The 24,706-nt window shown below is 48.9% G+C and overlaps 1 protein-coding gene across 1 annotated transcript in view; it reads left to right on the top strand.

Moving 5' to 3' along the window:
- Positions 1-11,322: 11,322 nt before the first annotated feature.
- Positions 11,323-24,706, top strand: part of SETBP1 (SET binding protein 1) — a 131,445-nt gene continuing 118,061 nt past the window's right edge. Inside the window, exon 1 of the mRNA XM_083155360.1 lies at positions 11,323-11,983. The gene's annotated coding sequence lies outside the window, so the exon portion shown is untranslated. The remainder of the gene's footprint in view (positions 11,984-24,706) is intronic.

The following is a 24,706-nucleotide window of genomic DNA, read 5'->3' as shown; positions in this document are numbered from 1 at the left end:
CGACCGGGTCTCTGTGGGATGTGAAAGGGCCTTTTTGAATTTCCAGGGTCCAGAATATTGGTGGGTCTCTGATGTCAGACGAGGGCAGCGTAGCAGCGGCATGTCATCTGGGGCGAGGGAGGAGGCCGCTGCCTCCTAGCTCTACCTCCCGACCCGGGATTAACCCTTCTTCTAACCCAGGTCAGAATGCCGGGTTGCTGGACCCAAAAAATTCAAAAAGGCCCTTTCACGATGCACAGAGACCCGGATCAATAAGGCAACCTCCAGGGATGGACCCAACCTATTTTTGCGATGTGAAACAGGTATTGGTGACCAAAAATTATGTGCAATCCAACATTCTCTTGAGAAATTAAGTTATCTCCTCGAAGGAGCTAAGTCTTCTGTGACTATTCCTACTGATCATAAAAATGTATCTAGAGACTGCCCAATATCTTATACATCGCCAAGCTTGCTAGACATTATTCTCAAGATTTAACATTAAGATTACATACAGACTCTTAATCAGAAAGCTGATACCTTAGCTAGGTCTCTAGAAACAGAAGAACAATCTGTCACACAATCATCCAATTGTCAACCCAACATATTATTATTATTATTATTATCAATTATGTAAATTCCATCCCTGGGCAAAATCCTATTGGTGGCCAAACAGGAAACCAAGAGTTTATTGCTTCTTGCACTAAATGTGTTCAACATAAATCATTTTGACAAGCTCTGTCTTAGTTTTGGTGGCCTTTGCGCTCCAAGTAATGTCAATGTCCTCTTTTCCCAAAATATCCACTATAACTCTGTCTCCAACACAACACCTCTCTCTGCAATTTATGATCAACCTCCTCTCATCCAAGACTTTCAATCTCTACCTCTGGTTGATATTCCTTCAGCCAATCACTGTTTGCAACATTTCATAAAGCTTTGTGGAGGGGGAGGGGGAATTTATTGGTCCCTCGAGAGGGCATCCACTCTTTGCTGATGCACCAAGCTAATCCAATTTTAAAACCCATTTATTGTGTTTGTCTACCTGCATTTTCAGACTCTAAGAACCTTCTAAGAAATTATTTTTTAAGTTTATTGGACTTTTCCCAGTAGAATGTTTTATAAATCCAGTATCATACAAGTTCCAACCTGTGGAGGCTCCAGAGGGGGGTTGCAGCACAGTTCAAATTCAAAATTCAAATACTGTAGGGCAGCCACTCCAAACTGACTCACTGGCGGTTGGTATGCCTCCTCTATTTGAATTTTGAACTGTGCTGCAGCCTCACCTCTGGAGCCACCACTGATTCCAACCATCTCCTCTCAAACTCATCACATTCACACAAATCATGGAATCAAATTTGATGATGAAAGTATCTTGGACTCTCGTTCTAGGTATAGTCATCTACAGTATCTAATGGGTGGGAAAGGATACAATGCAGAAGAAAGAGCATGGATTAACAGTTCTGATGTTTATGTTAATGTCCATGTCCAGAGGCCACCCTCAAGAGAGGGGGTTAATGTCAAAATTCAGTGTGTAAGTTACATTAACCTCCTTGATAGTCATGGCTCCCAGCCACAGTCTCCTCTGCAGTCTAGGGCAGTCTCTGCAAGCTCTATCAGCTTCTTGGTCCTGGTTAGCTGACTGTGTAGAGGCCATTTTGGCGACAGTTTTCATCCAGCTGACCACGTCCACCAATGAGCAGCGAGCAAGGTGGATAAGAGGCACATTCTGGGACTCAGAAGGCATCAGAGCAACATTTGCCTCAGGAGTCCTGTGGCTCCAGTTACCTGGTCTCCCTGTGTGTCTGCTATTTTGTGATGTTCTCATGCTTATCTGGTCCCAGCCTGCATTCCAGTACACAAGCTGTCCCGGTTCCAGCCCAGATCCCTGTATTCCAGTTATTCTGGTTATAGCCTGGATCCCTGTACTCAAGCCTTTCCAGTTCCAGATTAAATCTGTGTATCTATTCTAATTCCAGAAATATCCCTGTACTCAAGCTAGTAAGGTTCCTGCCCAGATACTGTACTCAAGCTATCCTGGTTCTAGGCCAGATCCCTGTATTCAACCTATTCTGGTTATAGCCTGGATCCCTGTACTCAAGCCTTTCCAGTTCCAGATTGAATCCCCCATACTTAATCTATTCTAATTCCAGACAGATCCCTGTACTCAAGCTAGTAAGGTTCCTTCCCAGGTACTGTACTCAAGCTATCCCGTTTGCCCCCACGATCCCTGTACTCAGACTATACCAATTCCAGAATAAAGAAGCAAGATATGAGCGCTAGGACTGACTGTTGTGTGCCGGGAACAAATGGCTGCCCTGTGGTAGAGGGGTGCCACCCTCAAAGTGGAACAAGAACAGGATTTTTTTTTTAAGCTTGAATGCATGCAATTAACTGATTTTATTGTGAATTGTTATTAAGTTGTTATTAAATTGTATTTTTGTGTGTACAAACGGCGCCTAGTGGTTCTTTTTCCTGTTCTTACACCAATTCCAGCCCAGATCCTAGTATTCAAGCTAATCCAGTTCCAGGTCGGATTACTATATTCAAACTATTCTGGTTCCAGTCTGCATCCTGGTATTTAAGCTATTTTGGTCCAAGTCCAGATCCCATGCTATTCCAGCCGTACGCTTACATCAGTACCCCATGTTTCCTGAGTAAAAGCATCTACCAATCTTGAAAGAAGTGGTTCAGATATTCTATGATGAGGATCTACAGTATCGATACTCTCCCAGTTCCCTGCTCCCAGTCTTACATCCAAGTCCCCACATACGGGATGAGCCGATAAGAGCCCCCGCCATCTCAATACCCTTAATACCGTAAGAGGGCAACATGCAATAAGATTAATAATAATACCTTAACATCATCATCATACCTGCGATGAAACGATAGTATGAAATAGAATAAACAATTTAAAATCTCTGACAGTGGATATGTATAGATACTGATACCAGCGCAGAGCGATCCACACCTAACCGCATAAACCCAATACCGACATACAAGAGGCTAAGACCCCCTGATGAGAAAACAGTTAATAAAAGAACCAATATAGTACCGATTGGATCTTGTATACATACAGACAAGGGGATTTGACACATGCCAAACCCGACAATAATCATTTAAATCTAAGAATGATAGCACATAAACTAGTCCAATATTTGGACACAAAATGCCCAGTACTGGGTCGGTCGGGTACCACCAAAGGAATAATGAAAAGAGAGGGCAACTCAAAATAAATCTGGTGGGATCATACTTACCAACAGAGAGCCCCGCAAATGACTCTCAGACCAACGCATATGTGATGAACTAATGTATACGGAATGTTTCCAGATCATATAATATTACTTAAACACTGTGACAAACGTAAATCGCAGTAACGAGTTGAAAGATTTGGACTATCTCTGCCAGAGTCGACACCAACGAGTGCTGACACCACACTACAGCCAACCTGACAGGTTGATTGGTGTCCTATGACAGGCATGCAGGGGATCGTAGCAGGCATACGTATCCCTATCATATACCTATGTATTAAATATTCAGATAATATATGGGCAATGCCGGTCTAGTACCTCACGTAATACTGGAATAGAGGGTGACTCAATTAAGTCGGCTGAGATCGGTTTTAACAACAATAAACCCCATAAATGATGACACAAACTTACTCAATAAAAAATCATGAGAAGAACACTCTGATGGGTATTAACCATCCGAGTACATTAGTGATATAATCCTGATAAACGGACAGACAACATATATGAGGTTAATTAACTCAGCTAATTGATACTTACGATATGAAGAAAACGTTACTACAAACACCCCACGCTCAGTCAGAGTATGGGCGGCACCAACAATTAATAGGAGGAACTCTATTGGGCAGTTCAAACGGAGCTTAGCAATATTAACCTGTCCTGGGTGACCACACGGGTTGCCCTGAAGAAGATCTGCGAAGCGTACGCCGGCTGACCAGGCCGTGCGGACGTTCCTCTCACCTTATCTACCATTATTATCACTTATTGTGACTGTATTTACTAGTCCTTTTCAGGACTCTAATGTGACTTATCGCCAGACTAACTATCACCCCAGCTAACTGCTGTGTGCAACACCAGCGGCGCTGGGTGAGAAGGTGGATGCACGCTGAGCCAGCGGCACATGAACTCGTCCCCCACAGGGAGAGTCTGTGACCAGCGGCAGCGGCAACACCCGATAGAGACCCTGGCTCTAAAACAGTGATATCCGTATGCACGCATAAGCGCAGTACACAGAAATTGCACTCATTAGGCACGTAGCCATTGTGCAAAATATCTGTAATAAGAGCTGCCACTTGCTGTACTAGGAAATCGTGCATTTATCCTTTCCTGATAAGGTTACTTATCCCCTACATCCTAATAATTATAGGAGAATTTGCATGATCACTGCATACAGTTCGCAATTATGATCTGATGAACACAGTCCCCTCTTAGACCTAATTGGCTATCAGAAGGGTTATTGTATAAGTGTGTCAGATTAATATCAATAAAGATAATTAGAGTGAGAAGCCGCACGTGCCATTTTAAATTCACACTTGTGTCTCACTTGTATCTATGTTATATGTTTGTTCGTTATATTTCGCAGAATTTTTTTTAATTAAATAAAAATTAAAAGGTATATTTTATGTCTCGTGATTATAAATGGTGCACCACCATAAGACAAGCTACTCTCTCCTCTTTGTATTAAAGTCTGAATCCTTTTGTCAGTGGTAGCACACCCCTTAATATTCACCAAACTACGTATTAAAACAAATAATAATCTACCAAGAGGGGGCCTTATCTATACAAAATAAACACTAAACTCCCAGTCTTGTGCAGTGGATCACCCCCACCTAACCTACTTACATCCAAGTCAAACTCAAGATATCTAGAAACTAAGCTGGTTCCTGAAAACCTGACATGTTGGTGACGGCTGTCAGGTTCTATGCAGCTGGAGACAGCCAGTAGTGGTGGCTGCAGTTCAGCATATGTGTGTGCATGCTCCTCACAGCTCCAAATGCTTCTCTGCATAGAACAAGAATTAATGGTTCTATCATTGGATGGTTTCTATTCAATGGCTCTAGAATACATTGCATCGCAGAATTTGATAGTATTAGTCTGGCAACCATGCAATGCCTGGTTTTCGCTATACATTTCTAGGCAGTTATAGGAAGTACTGTAGGAAAGAAATGTGGCAGTTTGAAGCAAAAGCTGGTTGGGGGGCTGCTCGCTCTGTCCCTCCCATCGGCTGCACTGTGGGCACTTCCCGAAATTATTTTGCATGCACTGCAGTTGTGCCAATTGGACACTGGGGGGCGCCACATGCCTCCCCCTGATTCCTCTGTCCCCATTCCTCTTGTGGCTTGGCAGGAGGCCCTTTCCAGAAACGTTTGCTGCAGATGCACCCATAGGCCACCGGGGGAAGGTGCCTGCATCAGCCCCCACCCCCTTCCCATCCCTCTACCCCTCCACCACCCCTTTGGCAAAAACTAGGGCCCTTTCCAGATTTTTTTTTTATGCACTGCAGTTGTGCCTGTTGGCCATTCTTCCCCTGCTCCTTCTGCCCCCACCCCCCTTTGGCTGCAATGGAGGGCCATCCCTGAGTTTACTGGGCTTAATATTCAGGCATGTTGGGGGGGGGGGGGGGGGCAGCAGCAAGCTTCAGGGTGGAACACGTCCCTGGTAAAGGCTTAATATTATAGATATCTGAATGTTTTATTCTCCAGTCCCCAAATGGTTTTGGCCCCGTGGTCTGACCAGTCTTGCCATTGGGCCCTCCTTCAGGATGGGGGCTATCCCTAGTGCATTGTGATCTGGCCAAACAACTTGGAACGGGGCTCCTCTTCTGACCCCACCTGCGGATGGTGGTTTCCCCCTGGGGTATCCGGTCCCTGGGTCAACAATGTCTAGGTCAACAGTCACTAGATTGACCACTACTGGTCAACAGTGAATAGGTCGACACCTAAGAATGGTCGACATACCGTAGGTCGACAATAACTGAAGGTAGACATTTAAAAGGTTGACCCAAGTTTTTATATTAAAGGTGGGTGTAATCATCCAAGAGGCTGGGGTTGGTAATAATGTTGTTGGTAATGGTGGAGATGGTGGTAATAATGGTGGTATTGGTAATGGTGGTGGTAATGGTGGGGACAATGGTGGTAATAATGGTGGTATTGGTGGTAGTGACCAGGTTCTTTGTCCATTTCTTTCTCCAGAACCGATTCAAGTGAAAAATTATGACCCTGGGGATGAGCAAGCGAGGTAAACCAGTGAGGTGAAGAGAGCTGCTCCTAAAGGTGGGTGAAACCTTCTGAATCATGGGGTAGTGGTAATAATGGTGTTGGTGGTAGTATAAAGAAGTTAATAATGGTGGTTGAGGTGGAAGTGGAGTAGGTGGTAATGGTGGTGGCAGTGGTGGTAATAGTGGTGGTAACAATGGTAGTGGGGTGCGTGTGACCTTTGCTGGCGGTGGCTTTTTGGTTGACTTTATCTTTCCTCTCCCGCATAGGTTATGGCAGGTGGTGCTAAGAAGAAACCATGGACCCCAGCAGAAGTGAGAGCCATAGAAAGACCCTTGATAGGCTTTATCCATGCTGCAAAGTTCCTGGCAAGAAGGATTGTGATGCGTGCCTTAGGGGGTGATTCTGGTGGACTCGCTAGCGTTCTAACACCGCCCGCCGTGTGTGCCAAGGTCATGGTATAAATCATCTACAGTGTCTAGGTCTGCAATCATATGGTCGACAGTCAAAAAGTCGACAGGGTCAGAGGTTGACAGGGTCTAAAGGTCGACTTTGAAAAGGTCGACAGTCTAAAGGTCGACAGGCTCAAAAGGTAGACAGGCAAAAGGTCGACATGGTTAAAAGGTCGACAACAAAAAGATCAACATGGTCAAAAGGTTGACATCCAAAAGGTCGATATGGAAAAGGGTCGACATGAGTTTATAATAATTTTAGGGTGTCTATGTTGACATAGGTCGAAATGGAGACTAGGTGTACCATGTCCCCTCGCATGGCTCGCTGCGCTCGGCACACTATGTTATTCTCCTCCACGCCCTAGTGGATGGTAGGGCATGAAATACCGCCTGTCGGCACATGTCGGCTGAAATTGCATAAAAAAAATGCATGTCGACATTTTCATGTCGACCTTTTGACCCTGTCGACCTATTGTGTGTCAACCTTTAAACCCTGTCGACCTTTTGACTGTTTACCATTAGTGGTCGACCATATGACTGTCTATGATGAGTCAGTCTATGACGGGTCAGTCCATGACGGGTCAGCCCACGCCGAGTCAGCCCACGCCAAGTCAGTCTATGACGAGTCAGTCCACGACGGGTCAGCCCATGTGGAGTCAGTCCATGCGGAGTCAGTCCACGACGAGTCAGTCCACGACGGGTCTGCCCACGACGGGTCAGCCCACGTCGAGTCAGCCCACGCCGAGTCAGCCCACGCCGAGTCAGCCCACGCCGAGTCAGCCCACGCCGAGTCAGCCCACGCCGAGTCAGCCCACGCCGAGTCAGCCCACGCCGAGTCAGCCCATGTGGAGTAAGTCTATGACGAGTCAGCCCATGCCGAGTCAGTCCATGACGAGTCAGTCTATGACGAGTCAGCCCACGCCGAGTCAGCCCACGCCGAGTCAGCCCACGCCGAGTCAGCCCACGACGAGTCAGCCCACGCCGAGTCAGCCCACGCCGAGTCAGCCCACGCCGAGTCAGCCCACGACGAGTCAGCCCACGCCGAGTCAGCCCACGCCGAGTCAGCCCACGCCGAGTCAGCCCACGCCGAGTCAGCCCACGCCGAGTCAGCCCATGACGAGTCAGCCCATGCGGAGTCAGTCCATGACGAGTCAGTCCATGACGAGTCAGTCCATGACGAGTCAGCCCATGACGAGTCAGCCCATGACGAGTCAGCCCATGACGAGTCAGCCCATGACGAGTCAGCCCATGCCGAGTCAGCCCATGACGAGTCAGCCCATGCCGAGTCAGCCCATGCCGAGTCAGCCCATGCCGAGTCAGTCCATGAAGAGTCAGCCCATGCCGAGTCAGTCTATGACGAGTCAGCCCATGCCGAGTCAGTCCATGCCGAGTCAGTCCATGCCGAGTCAGTCTATGACGAGTCAGCCCACGCCGAGTCAGCCCATGCCGAGTCAGCCCATGCCCAGTCAGCCCATGCCGAGTCAGCCCATGCCGAGTCAGCCCATGCGGAGTCAGTCTATGCCGAGTCAGTCCATGCCGAGTCAGTCCATGACGAGTCAGTCCATGACGAGTCAGCCCACGCCGAGTCAGCCCACGCCGAGTCAGCCCACGTCGAGTCAGCCCACGCCGAGTCAGCCCACGTCGAGTCAGCCCACGACGAGTCAGCCCACGCCGAGTCAGCCCACGCCGAGTCAGCCCATGACGAGTCAGCCCATGCCGAGTCAGCCCATGTCGAGTCAGTCTATGACGAGTCAGCCCATGCCGAGTCAGTCCATGCCGAGTCAGTCCATGACGAGTCAGTCTATGACGAGTCCCTGCCGCTTTGCAATTGGATATTTTGCATAACCCTCCATTGACAGGGTAGCGTATGGGGGCAAAACTCATTCCATGGTCACCGACCATCAAATGATTTCACGGAAGGGGGGATTGACACCTCAATGCATGGTGTCAATCCCCCCTTCCATTTGCTTTAATTTTTTTGTGGGTACCAGCAGACCCACCAGAACACCTGCAGCAGCAGTGGATAAACATTGTCGACCACTAGACCTACCACAACATTTGAGCGCCGGTTTCTGCAGTCTTGATAGGTGGCTTCTTCTAGTCACCAGCATTCTGCAAACCCCTGCTTTTATCAAATGATTTCACCCCTACTCACAAATCTAAGTCAGTTTGTTGTCCTGTCCAAAAACTGGGCTGTGACGCCAGTCACCCCCCCCCCCCCCCCGGCAGGCATATGCCCACCTGCGTTCGCATGTGGACACTCAGCATTTTCCTGGGTGCACCCAGCAATTTTGTGGGTATGTCCAGGAAATGCTGGGCATCACCATGCGAATGCCCCCAACCCACCTCCATCCCACCCACCCTTGCGAGCACCACAGCGACTATGCACCCGCCGAAGGCATCCGCACAGCAACCCTGCACATGCGCATATTCGAATATGCGCAGTACAAACACGCCGGGGACCGAATTAATCAGAATGACCCCCTTAGTGTGGAAACCAATGAACTGAAGCCTGAGTTCTATGTAAAGAAATGAATTACTGCAATAAAGAGAAAGAGCTTCACCTGAATACAATGTGTCCTTCAGGTGTCTCACCCGCAAACATTCTGGGAGGTGCATTGGCTGAGTGTACAGGACAGGGAATAGACTATAAACTCCTCCGAGGCAGACAGAGCACAGGCAGCCTGGGCAGTCCCGTCCCTTGATCACCTGATGTCATGGAACATAGGCAAATGCGGGGGGGGGGGGGGGGTGTTACCCCCATCTTGGGAAGTGCCTCAAATGATGACACCAATAGTAATAATATATAATATGACTAGTTAAAAGCCCATCAAAATGGCAACTTAGTCCCTATCTGCTCCTTACTTCGATCTCTGTCTTCACCGCTCCCTCTCTTCATATCCAGAAAGTTTGAAACAGATTATTTTGCTTTCACTTTCTGCTAAGGAGTAATTTGTTCTGTTGAGTGGCCTCTAGTGGTCAGTGGTGGTACTTCACCTCAGAGGTGAGGAAGCTCATACACACTGGGTGACTTTGAGCTGATAGCAGCTGTTTACTGGTTTGAGCTGCTTTCAACTGGAAAGTGCATACAGGCAGCGATGAGCGGTGATGCGCTCACGCATCATCGCTGGTCCGGCCGCTCATCTGCTGGTATTACCCGCACATGAGTGGAGGAGTGGACGGCTTTCCATAGGGTCCTGCTATGGAGTCATGCACCCACGGGAAAATCACTAAAACGGGTGAAACCCGCTCAGTGTGTATGCAGCGAGCGATATTCAGGCCAGCGATTGTCCCCATCATCGGTCAATCGCTGGGCTGAATATCATACACACTTGGCGACTTTGCCCAGTGTGTATGAACCTTTAGCCTTTTATATATGTCAGGTCCATACACAGTGGGTGATTTTGCATAGTGTGTATGCTGACCGATGATGGGGACAATCGTTGGCTGAATATCGGTCAGTACGCACTGAGCATTTTAGCGATTTTTCATGGGGTGGACGACTTTCCGTAGCAGGATGCTATGGAAAGCCGTAACAGCAGCAGGTAAGTGGCCCGGGCCAGCGATGATGTGGGAGTGCGCATCAGCGCTCATTGCTGCCCCATCACTCACCATCGAATGATATCGCCAGCCGTCGCTCTGAAAAGTCTATACTTACTTTTCTGATGCCAGCTATCCGCCATATTGGGGGCGGGCGCTGACGCCACCTGCCATGAGCACGTCTGCGTGGTTCAATGGTTCCCTTACACCATAGGTTGTCAATCAATGGTGTCATCGATGGTAATCACCGATGGATAATCTACCGATAGCCGTCCCTACCACACACACACACACACAGCCAGCAGTATAGTAAATGCAGGTGTGGATCGTTTTATCGACATGGCACAAGGTCGACATGGGTTTAGGTCGACATATGCGTTAGGTTTTTTCACTGGTTTTTGACCCGAATGTCGACATAGTTGACATGGACACAGTTGGAAGTCAACCGCAGCCCCTTCGCTCGCTCGGCACACTATATTATTCTCACACCACGCCCTAGTGGATGGTAGGGATGAAATACTGCCTGTCGGCACATGTCGGCTCAAAAAAATGTGAAAAAACCCATGTCGACCTAACGATCTGTCGACCTAACACAGACATCGACCTAAACCCATGTCGACCTTGACCCATGTGGACCTAGAACCCTGTCGACCCAACAGTGTCGACCTAATGACTGTCGACCTAAGTGGGGTCGACAATATGACCGTATCCCAGTAAATGCATGGCCAGTATTAGGCTGCTTCCAGTCACCTCAGATGACCAATTGCCCCTACTGCCCGTGGGGTCTCTGCCACAGCTACAACACGTCCCCCATGTGCCTGCTCTCTGTTTACACTACATGTGAGACCCCCAGGGCCCCAATCTGGGCTCCCCCCCAGACATCATCACATCTGGCAGTGCTGAGCCCTGTGAGCGGCTTGTTCCCGAGTACACGAGTGGGTCTGAGCCCCCTCCCACGCAGGCAGGCAGCCGTGTAGTGTCAGGTAGTGGCAGTGCTGAGTGCAGTAACCCGGCCCTGCCGCCTCATTAGCATCTGCTGCTCGCTACTGCAGGACTGGGGAGAGGGAGAGAGGAGGAGGAGGGGGGGTGAGAGACACACGGAGCAGGCGGGGGAGAGGCTCACACACACGGGAGAGGGACACAGGCGGGAGGGGGATGGCCGGATCTCATTAGACGGGCGGAGCGGACATTTTGTGATACATTACAGTATCTGGATCAGGGATCGGAGACAGCGAGAGGCGGGGGAGCCGCAGCCGCAACACCGTATCCATACCCGGGGGAGCCGCAGCCGCAACACCGTATCCAGCCCGGGGGAGCCGCAGCCGCAACACCGTATCCAGCTCCGGGGGAGCCGCAGCCGCAACACCGTATCCAGCTCCGGGGGAGCTGCTGCAACATTGTACCGAGCCCGGGGGAGCTGCGAGGCTGAACCCAGCCCGGGGGAGCAGCAACGTTCTACCCAACCCGGGAGCTGCAACATTGTAACCAGCCCGGGATCCCCAACGTTCTATGCGCGAGCCGCAGCGTTCTCTCCAGCTGCAGCCTTGTACCCAGCAGCATTCCACCCGGGAGCCGCAGCAGTACACCCGGGAGCCACCCCTACCCCCCATCCCCACCACCCTACTCCGGCCCGGATCCTCTGTGCTCTCCCTGGACGTGGATTTTTCCTGGACTCGTGGAGCCGCCATTTTTCCCCGTCGGTTCCTATGTGACACATGACCATGGCACTGCCGCAGAGCCCGGGATCTGAGCGATCTCCCCGCCTGGAGGACGGGTACGTGCACTAGGGATTTTGGGGGGGCATAGCAATGTATTGGGGTTCACTACTTGGCACAGACCGGGGGCCCCTGGCAGTGAGCGCCACTTGTCTGTGTGTGTGTGTAGCTGGGGTCCTGCTGGAGAACCTGTCCGGAACTGCAGCTGTCAATCACGGTGACAGCTGCAGCTTTCCATGAGGTTCTGCAGCAGCTGCCGCCGGCCACTGCTACTCTGGCGGGAGAGCGGGTCACCCCCCCAAGCCTGGAATGTGCCAGCCCAGCTCTCTGGTTGCTGCTGTGGGTATATAGACTATTGCTGGCCTCTGATTTAATTGTGCAAGTTGTGTGTGTGTGTGGGGACTGTCCAAGGTCATCTGGGGTTTCCCTGGTCTGGGGGCCAGTCCCTGCAGCCATAGAGCGCTCCTGTGGCTGAGACCTGTCACAGGGAAGAGGCCATATGTACAGTGTGTATAATGTGTGTCCCCTGTTCTCCATAACCTGTAGGACTATGCAGAGCTGGCAGTAAATGAAATGATTCATTCTGATCATGTTAGCAGGACCTGTCCCTGTGTTTATGAGCTAGCTGTGCCACTGTATCATTACACACTGCATGTCTGCGTCTCTAGCCATCACATACCCCGTCATGTATATCGCTGGCTGCCTGATGATTGGCTCTGCTTGGCTCCCAGGAGTCCCAGCATGGAGTCAGGGCAGGTTGGAAGGGGTATATATAGCCTCGCTGGCTGCTGACGTCATGCTCTGGGGCACTGATACATTGTATCCATTCTTTGTTTTGAAAATAGTTTCTTCAATAAATAAACAAACAAAGGCCGTTGCACTGTGACCTCCCATTGACCAGCGCAGTCTTCCCCTATTACTTTGTGCAGGGAACCAGCTGTATCCCCGTCCAGTCTGGTTTTGGACAGGGTCTGGGTCGTGTCATGGGCTGGTAGCAGAACCCAGACCTGCTTACATGTGTCAGCCGCTGTTACGTGGCTTTGTTTAACAAGGTTTTGCGTTTACATCCACCGAAATCTATCTATATGAATTACAGACAGCAGCTGTGACAAGGATTTCCTATTGGTTTCCGCTGGCAGTAAAGTGTACTGATAATCTTACTGTTGATGTGAAGCGCTCACAAGGCAGAGAGAGTTTATTATTGGTATCCTGTGGAGAAGCTCAGGCCCTGCCAGGAAAGGGGGCAGCTCTCCGGATGATCCCCCTCCCACCCTCTGCTTCTTACCCTGGTGGTGGCAGAGCATCCTGTGGATGTAAAACCCCAACGTGTGCAGGGATCATGCTCTGGTGTTAAGGCCAGTCTGGAAAAACAACTAACAGGACAACACTAAGATCTCTCAGCTCCCAGGGGCTGTGCCCCTGCTGGGTTTGTGTTGGGCTTCTGTGTGATCTGACCAGCCCCAGGGACTCCTAGGTGCACAATTACACACACACACACACACACACACACACACACACACACACACACACACACACACACACACACACACACACACACACACACACACACACACACACACACACACACACACACACACTCATACTCATCCTCTGCTGCAGGCATCAGTAGCCATGGAGTGGTACAACCTCTGGTTTTAGGTGTTATCTCTGAGCTGTTTGTTGCTGGGTCTTGTGATGGTTAAATGGAAATTGATCTCAGTTTGGTCTTTGACCTGGCCAGCGTCTGTGACAATAGTCAGGAGGAATGCACAGGGACGTAGCCTGGTGGGTGCCCTAGGGACCAACCATCGTTGTTTGCAAAGTGACAACTGAATGAACTTAAAAGATGTTCTCAGCACATGTATCTGTGACACCCCTCTCGCTGCTATGGATATAAACATACAGAGGAGCCAAGTTTGGGACATAACTGGGGGGAAAGGAAATGCTATGCCTAGACATGTAGACATATGTAGCCCCTAAATATTGGGGGTCACTGTGTTCATGGGTATACAGTACATAAACTTTAAAGTCCACTAGATGGTCAGACATGGAGCCCTGTTACCGCTAGTGATGGGAACACGGCCGTCCGATGGATGAATCATTGGGAGGAGCGCTCAGAGCTGGGGCAGACATGAAATGATTATGGATTTTGTGTCCACAATGAATGTGTTTCATTACGTTTGACAGCTGTAACAATAAAGCATCAGATCCCCAGATCTGTCTGTTTAGCGTGAGCCAGACTGCTGGGGATCTGAGCATTGCATTTTCTGTTTTGTAGCAACGTGGTTGTGTCTGTGAGCGCTGGCGCGGCGGATGGAGGGGCGCCTGGGTATTGGTTTTTGGTAGTATTGGACCTTATCGAGGTCCGTTCATTCGTTTGCAAGGGATCTGACGTTTTGCGCCTGCGCAAGGTAATTTCTGCGCATGTGAAGACGCAGAGTGCGTGTGCCCATCATGGTGAACAAACTGCGCTGGGTGCACTCGCCCATCCTTGCATGTGTGGCAGACCATTAAGCGTTACATTGGCGTTCCCATGCTAATGGGCCGATGGTGCGGGGGGGCATCACCGGATGTCAGCTGCCGGCCCACTTCCTTTAGAGTGCACACGCACATCTGCGGTTGCTCTGAGCAACCGTAGATGTGCTTTTGCCTTCCACATCATTCAATGGGAGAGGACCATCGAATGATATGGGGGTGTTCCCCCGGAGGCTGCGATTGGATGTTTATGTAAAATGTTTATGAACCGGCGTACCACCATTCGCAAGGCGGGATCTGGTTGACTGGCAAGGATACGAATTCGCATCCAAGCCACTCAACCAGAATAACCCCCATTGTGTTATGGCGCATGGATATTTGGTGCAGATATCTTGGATTTGTTGGCCTTTATCTCGGATACGGTCATTGATGGACTCAACGAAGGTCGACCACTGAAGGTCCACAGCGTCTATGTCGACATTCGGCACAACAAAACGTGAAAAACTTGTGTTGACCTTTTGCCTGTCGACCTAATGCCTGTATTGACCTTCCAACCCTGTGGACCCTTGCCATCTCCACCCAGTTTAGGTGTCGACCTTCAGTGGTCGACACAATGTATGTCGACCATCATTGTGTCGACCCATACCCCTTTATCTCACGTTAAAGATTTGGCCTAGAGAAGCGCTGATTTTGGGCAGAGTGCGCTGGGAATGTTTGGAAGGATCGCCAAGTTCTGAATGAGCGCAGTTCTGCAATTTGTGGCCGAAGCAACTAAAAATCACTTGATTATTATTTTTGTCTTTGATATGTGGTTTTTGGCTGCTCCCAAACGCCAGGGGACAAATGCACCGTTCGTTGAAGTTCTCAAGTAGTCTGCCTAAACTACACGGGCACTGGGTAAACTTGTCATTGATATTATTGGCGTCTGGCTGGCATCTGCCACACTTTGCACAGTGTACCACGACATTTCCACAGACACATTTTTGCTATGGGAAACAGTGGCCACATATATACACCGGATTACTAGGTGCGTGGCCTCTGATGGATTTGCCACATCCCCCCCCCCCCCCCCCCTCTTCATCCCAATAGATGTAATTGAATCCAGAAGTCTTCAGAGTACGTTTCATGCCAAGAAACTCCATTTTCTTTCCAGGCGAGGAGGGGAAATAAATAATTTTTGCTGATGTTTTTTCAAGTTGCTGCAGTCTGGTTCCTGCCAAGAAGAACACTTATTGTTATTAACACGTTATCAATTTAAAGCACGGATTGTTTCGAATAACTCTTTCAGTGCCAGAAAGACTAATTGTAGGCCGGTATTAGTCTTCGGCGACAGTCGGCTAAACTGACTTATATTTATTTTATTACAAGGAGAACTTGAATTCTCCTAAAGTGGGAGTCTCGTAGAGAGTTTTTTTCCCCGGTTTTGTTGCTTTATAGCGTTTTAGTTGCTGTTTATGTGTTATGGTGACATGGCTTCGTCTCCTTGTCGGATGTATTACTGTATTGTGGGCCAAATTCAGATATAGTCGCAGTTATTGCGTTCCGCACACAGATTTCCGATTATCAGGGAACTGCAGCTGCGCAGGGTCTGTTCTGCATGCGCAGACGGGACTTTGGTTCTTGCCCGTATTTCCCCTCTTTCACTGCTTGCTGCCAGTATTGGTCGACAGTCTATATGTTGACGCAAGCAATAGGTCGACTTGAGTTTTTTTCGCCATTTTTTTTCTTACCGGTCCAGTGGACGTGAAGGGGGAAATATAATTGTGTGCCCGAAGCAGCGGCACACCTAAATGGTGTCCATGTCAACCGATGTGAAAAACTCACGTCAACCTTGTCGACCTATTGCTCTTGTCGACGTTTTACATGTTGGCCTGTGGCCTGTGGCCTGTAGACCTAATGATCCACACTCAGGAAGAGCTGTGTTCCTAGAAATGTGGGGGCGTGTTACCCCTCCCAGTACATGTACCAAAAACATGCCCGTCACCCCGCATACTTCATGGCCTTGCAGCCCCCACTTGGTCCTGATGTTGGTTCCTACTTTGCCACGTCCAATGCTGAGATGTCTCCTCCTAGACATTGGGAGCACATCAGGGTCCAAATTTGGCCCCGTGTCCGATGGTGGGGGGTTTGCACATGTGTCGGGTTCTGCGATCTGCGGATGGAACAAAAGTCAGTTTAGACTGAATTATTACCGAAGGGGAGAGACGTTATTGGATGGTTTGTGACCATCGGTTGATTTGTCTCCCATTCGGCCTCTTGCGAGGGGATGTGTTCGGGAACAAATCTCCTTGTACGCTAGCGAAGGGATTCGCGTGTCGGGGGGCGGACATTCGGCCAGTCGGTGGACAGCAATGACCTGTTCGCTAGGCCGCAAACAATTCATCGGTGTGTGTTTATGTGGAGCAGAGACCATACTTGGAGGATGATGATGATGATGATGATAATGAGCACATGTATCGGTTCTGATCCAGGTGCCTCCTGGCTAATGCTCAGGGCGGCTAACTCTGCTCCGCTCCGTTCTCTTGTGGTGTCATTGTTCTGGCCTGTGGACCCCTTCATACACTTCTGTGTTCTAGGTCTAAACCAAGCTGGATTAGTTCTCCTGAGCAACAAGGACTCGACCAGTTACATCTGGTTACAGCTGACCACTTTGAAGTACGCAGATGAGGCTTTGTGGCTTACTTTATAAGCTGTAGTGATTTTTGGAGCAGGGGGATGGGGACGTTAACTCTGTAATTCTGCAGCTTTGGCCATCTGACTTGTTTGGCCACTGTAGGGTCATATGTTACATACGACACATTTCAGGGTGTCCTCGGCTCTACAAGGGCAGATAATGCAACAGGATCTCTCTAGGGTGAAATAGTCACGCCTGTGTTATTGGGAAATGCTAAAGCTGGGTACACACTAGGCAATTATTTGTCAGACCATCTATCCAATCTGGCTGGTTGGAATGACATGAAATGACAATCGACCATTCACTCGCCACTGCTTGTCTCCAGCTTAGAGAGCGTCAAAGCCCCTGTAGCACGACTCCCCCCATCTCCTGCCCCCCGCAGGATGTCATGGGCCCCCTCCTCCTAAGAAGAGGGGTATCCCTTTAGTCCTTGAGGCTGATTCCTCAGATGAGGATCCAGCTGGGGAGGCTGACCTCCCCGAGGAAGGGGAATTTCAGGATGACCCCGTCCAGCCAGTAGAGGAGGAAATTCTGGAGGCGTTGCAGGGCATGGAAGCCCAAATTCGGGCGATCCGGGTGACAATGTGGCTGACCCAGAACCCCCTGCGCTAGTCTCTATCTTTGGCCATTCCACAAAACCAGTCATTACTTTCTGTGAGTCGGCTAAATTAGAACATCCTGTACTGGACATTTGAAAAACACTGGACAAAAAGTTCCAATCTAAGCGTTTTAAGGTTTCTTACCCCTTTTTGCCAGAATAAAGGGTGAAAAGGGAAAACCCACCATTACCAAACTTTCAAAGAAAGCTGCCCTCCCCATTCCGGGATCGGCGCTTAGAAACAGGGCTGAAAAATATGTATTCTACAGTTGGCGTCCTTCCTTCTGGGTCAGCAGGGCCATGGAGAAATGGGCGGAGGATCTGTCCACGGTTCTGGAAGAACACAGGCCTCACAAGGATTTATTCATGTTGGCGGAACATATTTGTGAGTCTGCAATTTACTTGGTGGAGGCCGTGAGGGACTTTGTGGCTTTGTGGGCCTTATCTGTTATGGCGAGACGCTCCTGGTGGCTTAAGTCCTGGCAAGACAAGGCTGATATTAAAAAAGCTGTGGAGGCTCTACCCTTTACGGGTGAGATATTATTTGGTGCTGAACTTGACAAGCTCATTGCACAAGCTACAGGTGGCAAGTCTACCTTTCTTCCCTCCGCAACTCCCCCACTTAGAAAATGCTTCCAAGGACTGTCCTTTCGCTCCTTTCGAGGATCTTCAAAATTCAGAGGGAAATCCTAGAGGCTCCTATGCCCCTTCTAGAGGTCGAGGCAGAGGTTTTGCTGGCTCCACTGCTTCCTCAACCGCCAGTTCCTGCTGTCAAGACACCAAACCTACAGATAAGACAGTGGCATGACAGCCTCCCTCCCTACCTGAGGGATCCCAGAGTAGGAGCTTGCCTACTGGACTTCCGGGAAGCATAGGCGGCGTCCTGCAGGGACAAATGGGTTCAAGCCATTATCTGTAAAGGTTACAGGCTAGACTTTGCATATCCTCCACCTCATCAGTTTTTCACTATGGGCCTTCCCCACTTGGAGGAAGGCCGGGCCACACTCCTTCAGGCAAGAAGACAACTGTTGTCCGCCCAAGTGATTGTGCCGGTGCCTATCGCACTTCATACCAAAGGGTTCTACTCTCCTCTTTTTGTAGTACCCAAACTAGACGGCAGAGTGTGCCCAATCTTTAAATTAAAAAAAAAACCGAACCGGTAGGTCACCTGCCACAAATTCAAAATGGAGTCTCTATGCTCCGTCATTGCCGGTTTGGAACCACCGGAGATTCTCACACCTTTGGACATCAAAGATGCCTATTTACACGTTCCCAATTTACGAACCACACCAACAGTCTCTTCGGTTCGCACTCAAAGATGAGCATTTCCAGTTTTGGGCCCTGCCGTTTGGCCTCTCATTGGCCACTTGGGTCTTGACCAAAATAATGGTAGTCATGGTAGCTACGCTTTATGCGCAGGGAATCAATATTGTCCGCTACTTGGATGATCTGCTAATAAAGGCTCTGTCGCCGCTTCCGGATCCCGAGACCATCGGGAGCTTATGACTGTTCCTGGATAATCTGGGAAAACACCTCGGGGTGAAGGGGCCGATTTCTCCCAGATGGAGGTCTTGGCGACTGAGAGAGTCTGCCTCCCAGTTGTCCACTCTGGCAATAAACAATGCAGAGAAGGCCTGGGCATGACCACAGAAGAATCGGGCACACTACCTGCATGGCCCTGCGGCTGTGGGTTCTACCCTGGCGATTGACATATGCCACTGCTGTAGCTTTATTGGACTGAATGCAAACTGCTTGCCCCCTGAGGAGAAAGTCCACTTGGAGTTAGGCCAGGTGGATAGCCCTGAGTTCCAGGATATTTTTTGTGAATCTCGACTCTTGAAGAAATCAGCGACTCTGGAAGCGACTATCGAGGACAACCACCCCTCAACCCCTGAGGCTATGATGCCAATCTGCTGTCACTATTGTCCAATCCCAAACCCAAAAACTACACCCTTCCAGAAGATTGGAGGTGTGGAGCCACCATTGCAGTGAGAGAATGGTGCACGGGGACAAGATTACCAATCTGCGCATGTGGACAAGTGAACCTGACCCCTGGGTCAAAAGATTGAGTGGTAATGTTTGCTTATGAAGACGGCCGAATAGAAGGGTCTCGGACATGGCCACCATTTTGCCCAGGCGGCGATTGCAGAGGTGTACCAACTTTGGTGTAGACCTACCTGGTCAGGTCCTGGAGAGAAAGGAACTTGTCCTTAGGTGGAAATACTGCTTGTGATGTTGTTTCCAAGATCAGACCCAGAAAAAGAAATTGCTGTGAAGGATTCAGATGAAATATTTTTTAATTTAGAATCCAACCATGCTACCATGCTATACAGTTGGGAAGACTTGCCCAAGCGTGCAATCTGTAGGAGTTTGATACATGAATAGGAATTTGATATGTGACGTTAAGTGCTACATATAGAAAGTGCTTAGTGGATGGTATAATCGGGGGGATCGTCATGTTGGCAGTAATGTAGACCTGTGATCAGGGGGGTTTGAGTATGGAAAGAACACATGTACGTTTATTTGTGTGAACGGTGTAGCGGAAAGGTATGAAAATAGCTTATGTTATGTGAGTGGTTTAGGAACATCATAAGCTGTGGTATACTAAGTCAATGTTGACCAAGTCATCAGAGATCATGTTGAAATTGCTGAAACATTGGTATGATAATATGTGGACAACCCATCTCCAGTGGCCTAGTGGTCGATGCTTAGTCCTGGTGGAAGTGGTGGCAATACGCATCTTGGCTCTCCAGTGGTGATCAGCTAAAACCCAAATAAGCTTATATGGGTTCCGGGAGATGTGGGATAGATAGAGAAGAGGCACCAAGACTTAGGACCAGATGTACCAAGCTTGAAAAGTGTAATAAACCACCAGCCAATTAGCGCCTAACTGCCTTGCAGGCTATGTTTGAAAAATTACATGTAGGAGCTGATTGGTGATTTATCAATCTCCATTTTATAACTTTTCAAGACTTAGTACATCTCGTCCTACTGGTGTATTGCACTTACATAAGCCCATGAATGCCCATGCTTGATGTTACGGTTATTGTATAACAAATTGGCCACAATTTGCATTGCGTGTTGGTCTAAAGGCACCACAGTCCCGACTATTGGCTAGTCAGAGTGGTTGGTGGGGTCAAGTAAATGTCCTGCAACCCTTTCAGACATCCTCTATAGTCACTAGATGATTACAATGACCAGGGTTGGAGCCTAATGTTGGGAGCCAGTTTTATTGAAGTCCTCTTACCTGAGTTTCCTGTCCAGCTCCTGAGTTCCGCACTACCTGTAGACTAGTGCAGTATAGGCTGATCAGAGCAAAAAAGATACTGTACCTGCTTGCTATGGGGACCGATGTATCAAGCTTCAAAAAGTGAGTGCAGAGTGATAAACAACCAGCCAATCAGCTCCTAACTGTCATGTTACAGGCTGGCTTTGAAAAAAATGAGTTAAGAGCTGATTGGCTGGCTGTTTATCACTCTCCACTTAATTACGTCGTGACGCTTGATACATCTGGCCCGGTGTCCGTGCTTGGATCACACTATTATATAAGTCTTGTTGACCTACAAAGAGAACAGATCATGGCTTAGAAATGTACGACAGAATATTATTACCAGCTGGCAGAAACTGTATCAGCCGCAGCTGAAGTCGGCTAATCTTATTTCTAAATTGTTTTAGCAAAAGCACCTATGGAGAGATTGTCCTGGGGTGGCCTTGTCCGATGGGGTCAGTAAATCCCTACTTTCACTTAATCTTTCTTCTGTGATTGTGGCGGTCATAGGTGCAGAGCGTCTGAGTAATAACACACGGGGACGTCTAACACCCCATGGGCAGGTTTATAGTTACTGTGCGTCTGCTAAATGCGGGCATTCCCTGCGACCGCGCCACCCATCTCTCTATACCCAGACTCGCCCTCTCCTTGGCACAGTTCTGTCTTCATGCCATCGCTAAACGTAACCTATGTGAGAACTTCCCATTCACTCCCCGGCTATTCTCATTCACCCACACGGGCAGACAGAACGGAGATGTGTACTACTCCCAATCACCCATAGATGTTCCGTGAATCGGTCGCAGTACTCACATCCGCGAGATCGGGCTGTGAAATGGGCTTCCGCCTCTGTCCCTTACTGTACGAGAAGTCATGGATCCCTTTATAGAACAGTAGGGGGGAAATCTGGGCAACCAATCAGATCCTGTCTACTATTTTCTAGAGCAGGCCTGGCCAACCTGTGGCTCTCCAGATGTTGTCAAACTACAAATCCCATCATGCCTTGCCACAGTTTTGCTATAAGGGAGTGTTAAAACTGTGGCAAGGCATGCTGTGATTTGTAGTTTCACAACATCTGGAGAGCCACAGGTTGGCCTGTCCTGTTCTAGAGGGTGCTAAATAAATTAGTAGTTGCTGACTGGTTGCCCTTAGCAACATCACATGTGAAGTAGAATACACATCTTAGTACATTTCCCCTAAATCTGTTGTGACTCCTGCTTACACATTGTGGGCGAGATGAACTAAGCCAGGCCTGGTCAACCTGTGGCTCTCCAGATGTTGCCAAACTACAAATCCCATCATGCCTTGCCACAGTTTTGCCATAAGGGAGTGTTAAAACTGTGGCAAGGCATGCTGGGATTTGTAGTTTCACCACAGGTTGGCCTGTCCTGACCTAAGCTATGAAAAGTTTGTGGAGAGCGATAAAGTACCAGCTGGCTCTTATCACTCTCCCTTTATTAACTTTTCCAGTTAGCGTATTACATCTGGCCCTATATCTACCTGTCATACGATGACGGAACCCATTAGCCATACTGCTTACGCTAGGTTTACATTCCAACCTGTGGATTCCTTCATAGACCCTGTCTAGGAAGACAGTCAATAGGTTGACATCAAAAGCTCGACATCAAAGAAAAAAGTTGACACATGAAAAGGGTCGACATGAGTTTTTCACGTTTTTATGTCAATGTCGACACTTGACACGCCTCAGGTCAGGTCCCTCGTGCTGCTGCGCTCAACACACTTTACTGTTCCCAATCGGAGTCCACGTCATTGGTAAAACATAAATATCCCCCCCTTAAAAAAAAGGCCATGTTGACCTTTTGCTTGTGGCTTGTGTTGACCTTTTTTGGCAATGCCGACCTAGTGTATGTCGATGAGAGGACACATTTGTGAGTCACTGGTCCGCAATCTTTTTGTCAGAAGCGTTTAGATAAAGATAACCACAATACTGTGTACAACTGTAACCCGAATATTACCCCAACATTGTCTACATATCCCCAGGCCTCCGTCCTCTGCCCCCGAGCCGGCTGTTCCGGGCTGGAGAGCTCACCGGCTCGGTTTGATTGCGGTCACAGACTCATTATTACAACCGTACTGCGCTGTCTGGTGGCGGAGAACATTTATAGGGATTTCTGCTCATACATTAATGATTTTATTAGGTAATCCTATAAACTGTGGATGTAAAATCACCCGGCGGTAGTTACTACCCCATTCACATTATCTCTAATCTGCAGGCCCCGACCTTCATTTCGCACAGTAGACTCCTGATGGTAATTGGTGCCAAATGCAGCTGATCTTCTGCTTGTCGCGCTCACTTCACATTCATCATACAAGTCACAATATGCGCGGAGCGAGCGTGGTTTGTGTGTGCGTGTAGGCGGATGGCCAGTGCGGCCTGGGAGTAGACTAAGGAGTGTACTTGGTAAGCCTTAGATAGAGAGATAAAGTTCCAACCAACCCGACCCTAACTGTCATTTTTCAACCGCGGCCTGTAGCAGTTAGATTCCGATTGTCTGTCTGGAACTTTGGGGCAGATGTATTAAGCCTTAACAAGAGATAAATGCAAGGGTGATAAAGAGAGATAAACGTCCAGCCAATCAGCTCCTTCCTGACTTTTTTCAAACACAGCCTGTAACATGGCAGTTAGCAGGTGATTGGCTGGACGGTTATCTCTCCTTATCACCCATGAATTTACGTACATCTTCGTCTACTTTATCTCTCTCCAAAGCTAATAGACCCATAATTCTTTCTCCACCATCAGAATTCCAGTACCGGCATATAATGAGGACAACACTGGTATGGCAGAAACTGGATCTGGGTTATGGTCAGGGTGGCGTCCTATGTGCCACCGGACAGTCCCTGAGTTCCACAGTTCAATGTCTTTTTCTACTGGTGTTTGGCTCTGGAGATCGCATGTCTGGTCTCTCTGCACCTGTTCGCCCTCAGCGAGCCTGAAAAGGCCAAACACTAATTATTAGGGGCATTCGCATACTTCTGGCCGTTCTCACGAGACCGTTTGTATTGTAATAAAAGTAACAGTAGGACGATGTCATTGTGATGATCTGGTAGACGCAGCATAGGAGGAGATGTTGGCAGCCCGTGGATCTGTCATGTATGAGCTGTAACAGAAGATGGAGAGTGCGGGAAGGAATGCTGTGTGCAAGTCAGACAGTCAGCTAGGATAATAATGGGATTGCCTAGCACCATATGGTAGAGCTCATGGGAACATGGGGCTGAAATGTAACGTTCTCTTCTAATAATGTATACTGAGGTTTTACAATCTGCTGTTCGGACTGACTGCTGCTGAGCCAGGTGCCTTGTACAGTTCAGTCCCCAGCCACCAGGGACAGGCTGTTATGTAATGTGTTCTGGGTGACCTTGGTCCGCCCTCTGCTCGTCCTTAATCTTACCTGCATTGTCCCTGCCTGGGGGGTCGTTCTCCGCCTGTGGTGGTTCTAGCACAGGTCTGGTCTGCATATCAGCGCTGAAATACAGACCACACTGTGCTATACTCTCCACAGCAAACAGGGAAGAGGAACTGCACGGGTTTTGAAAGATGCAGGGTGCCAGAATGAACACTACTTAAGACCTCTTTACCCCTTGTTGGCACCGGGTATGCAGTTATTAGGTGTACAGTGTCTAGGTTAGGCATGTCCAAACTACGGCCCGCCAGCTGTTGCGAAACTACAAGTCCCATCATGCCTTGGCATGGAACCGCGCATCAGAGCCAATTTCTTGCCCCGATCCATCGGGATCAGGTGTAATTGACC

Source organism: Crinia signifera, chromosome 1 (genome assembly GCF_055691185.1).
Source record: "Crinia signifera chromosome 1, ASM5569118v1, whole genome shotgun sequence".
NCBI classification, from domain to species: Eukaryota; Metazoa; Chordata; class Amphibia; order Anura; family Myobatrachidae; genus Crinia; species Crinia signifera.
This window is presented reverse-complemented; position numbering and strand designations above follow the sequence as displayed.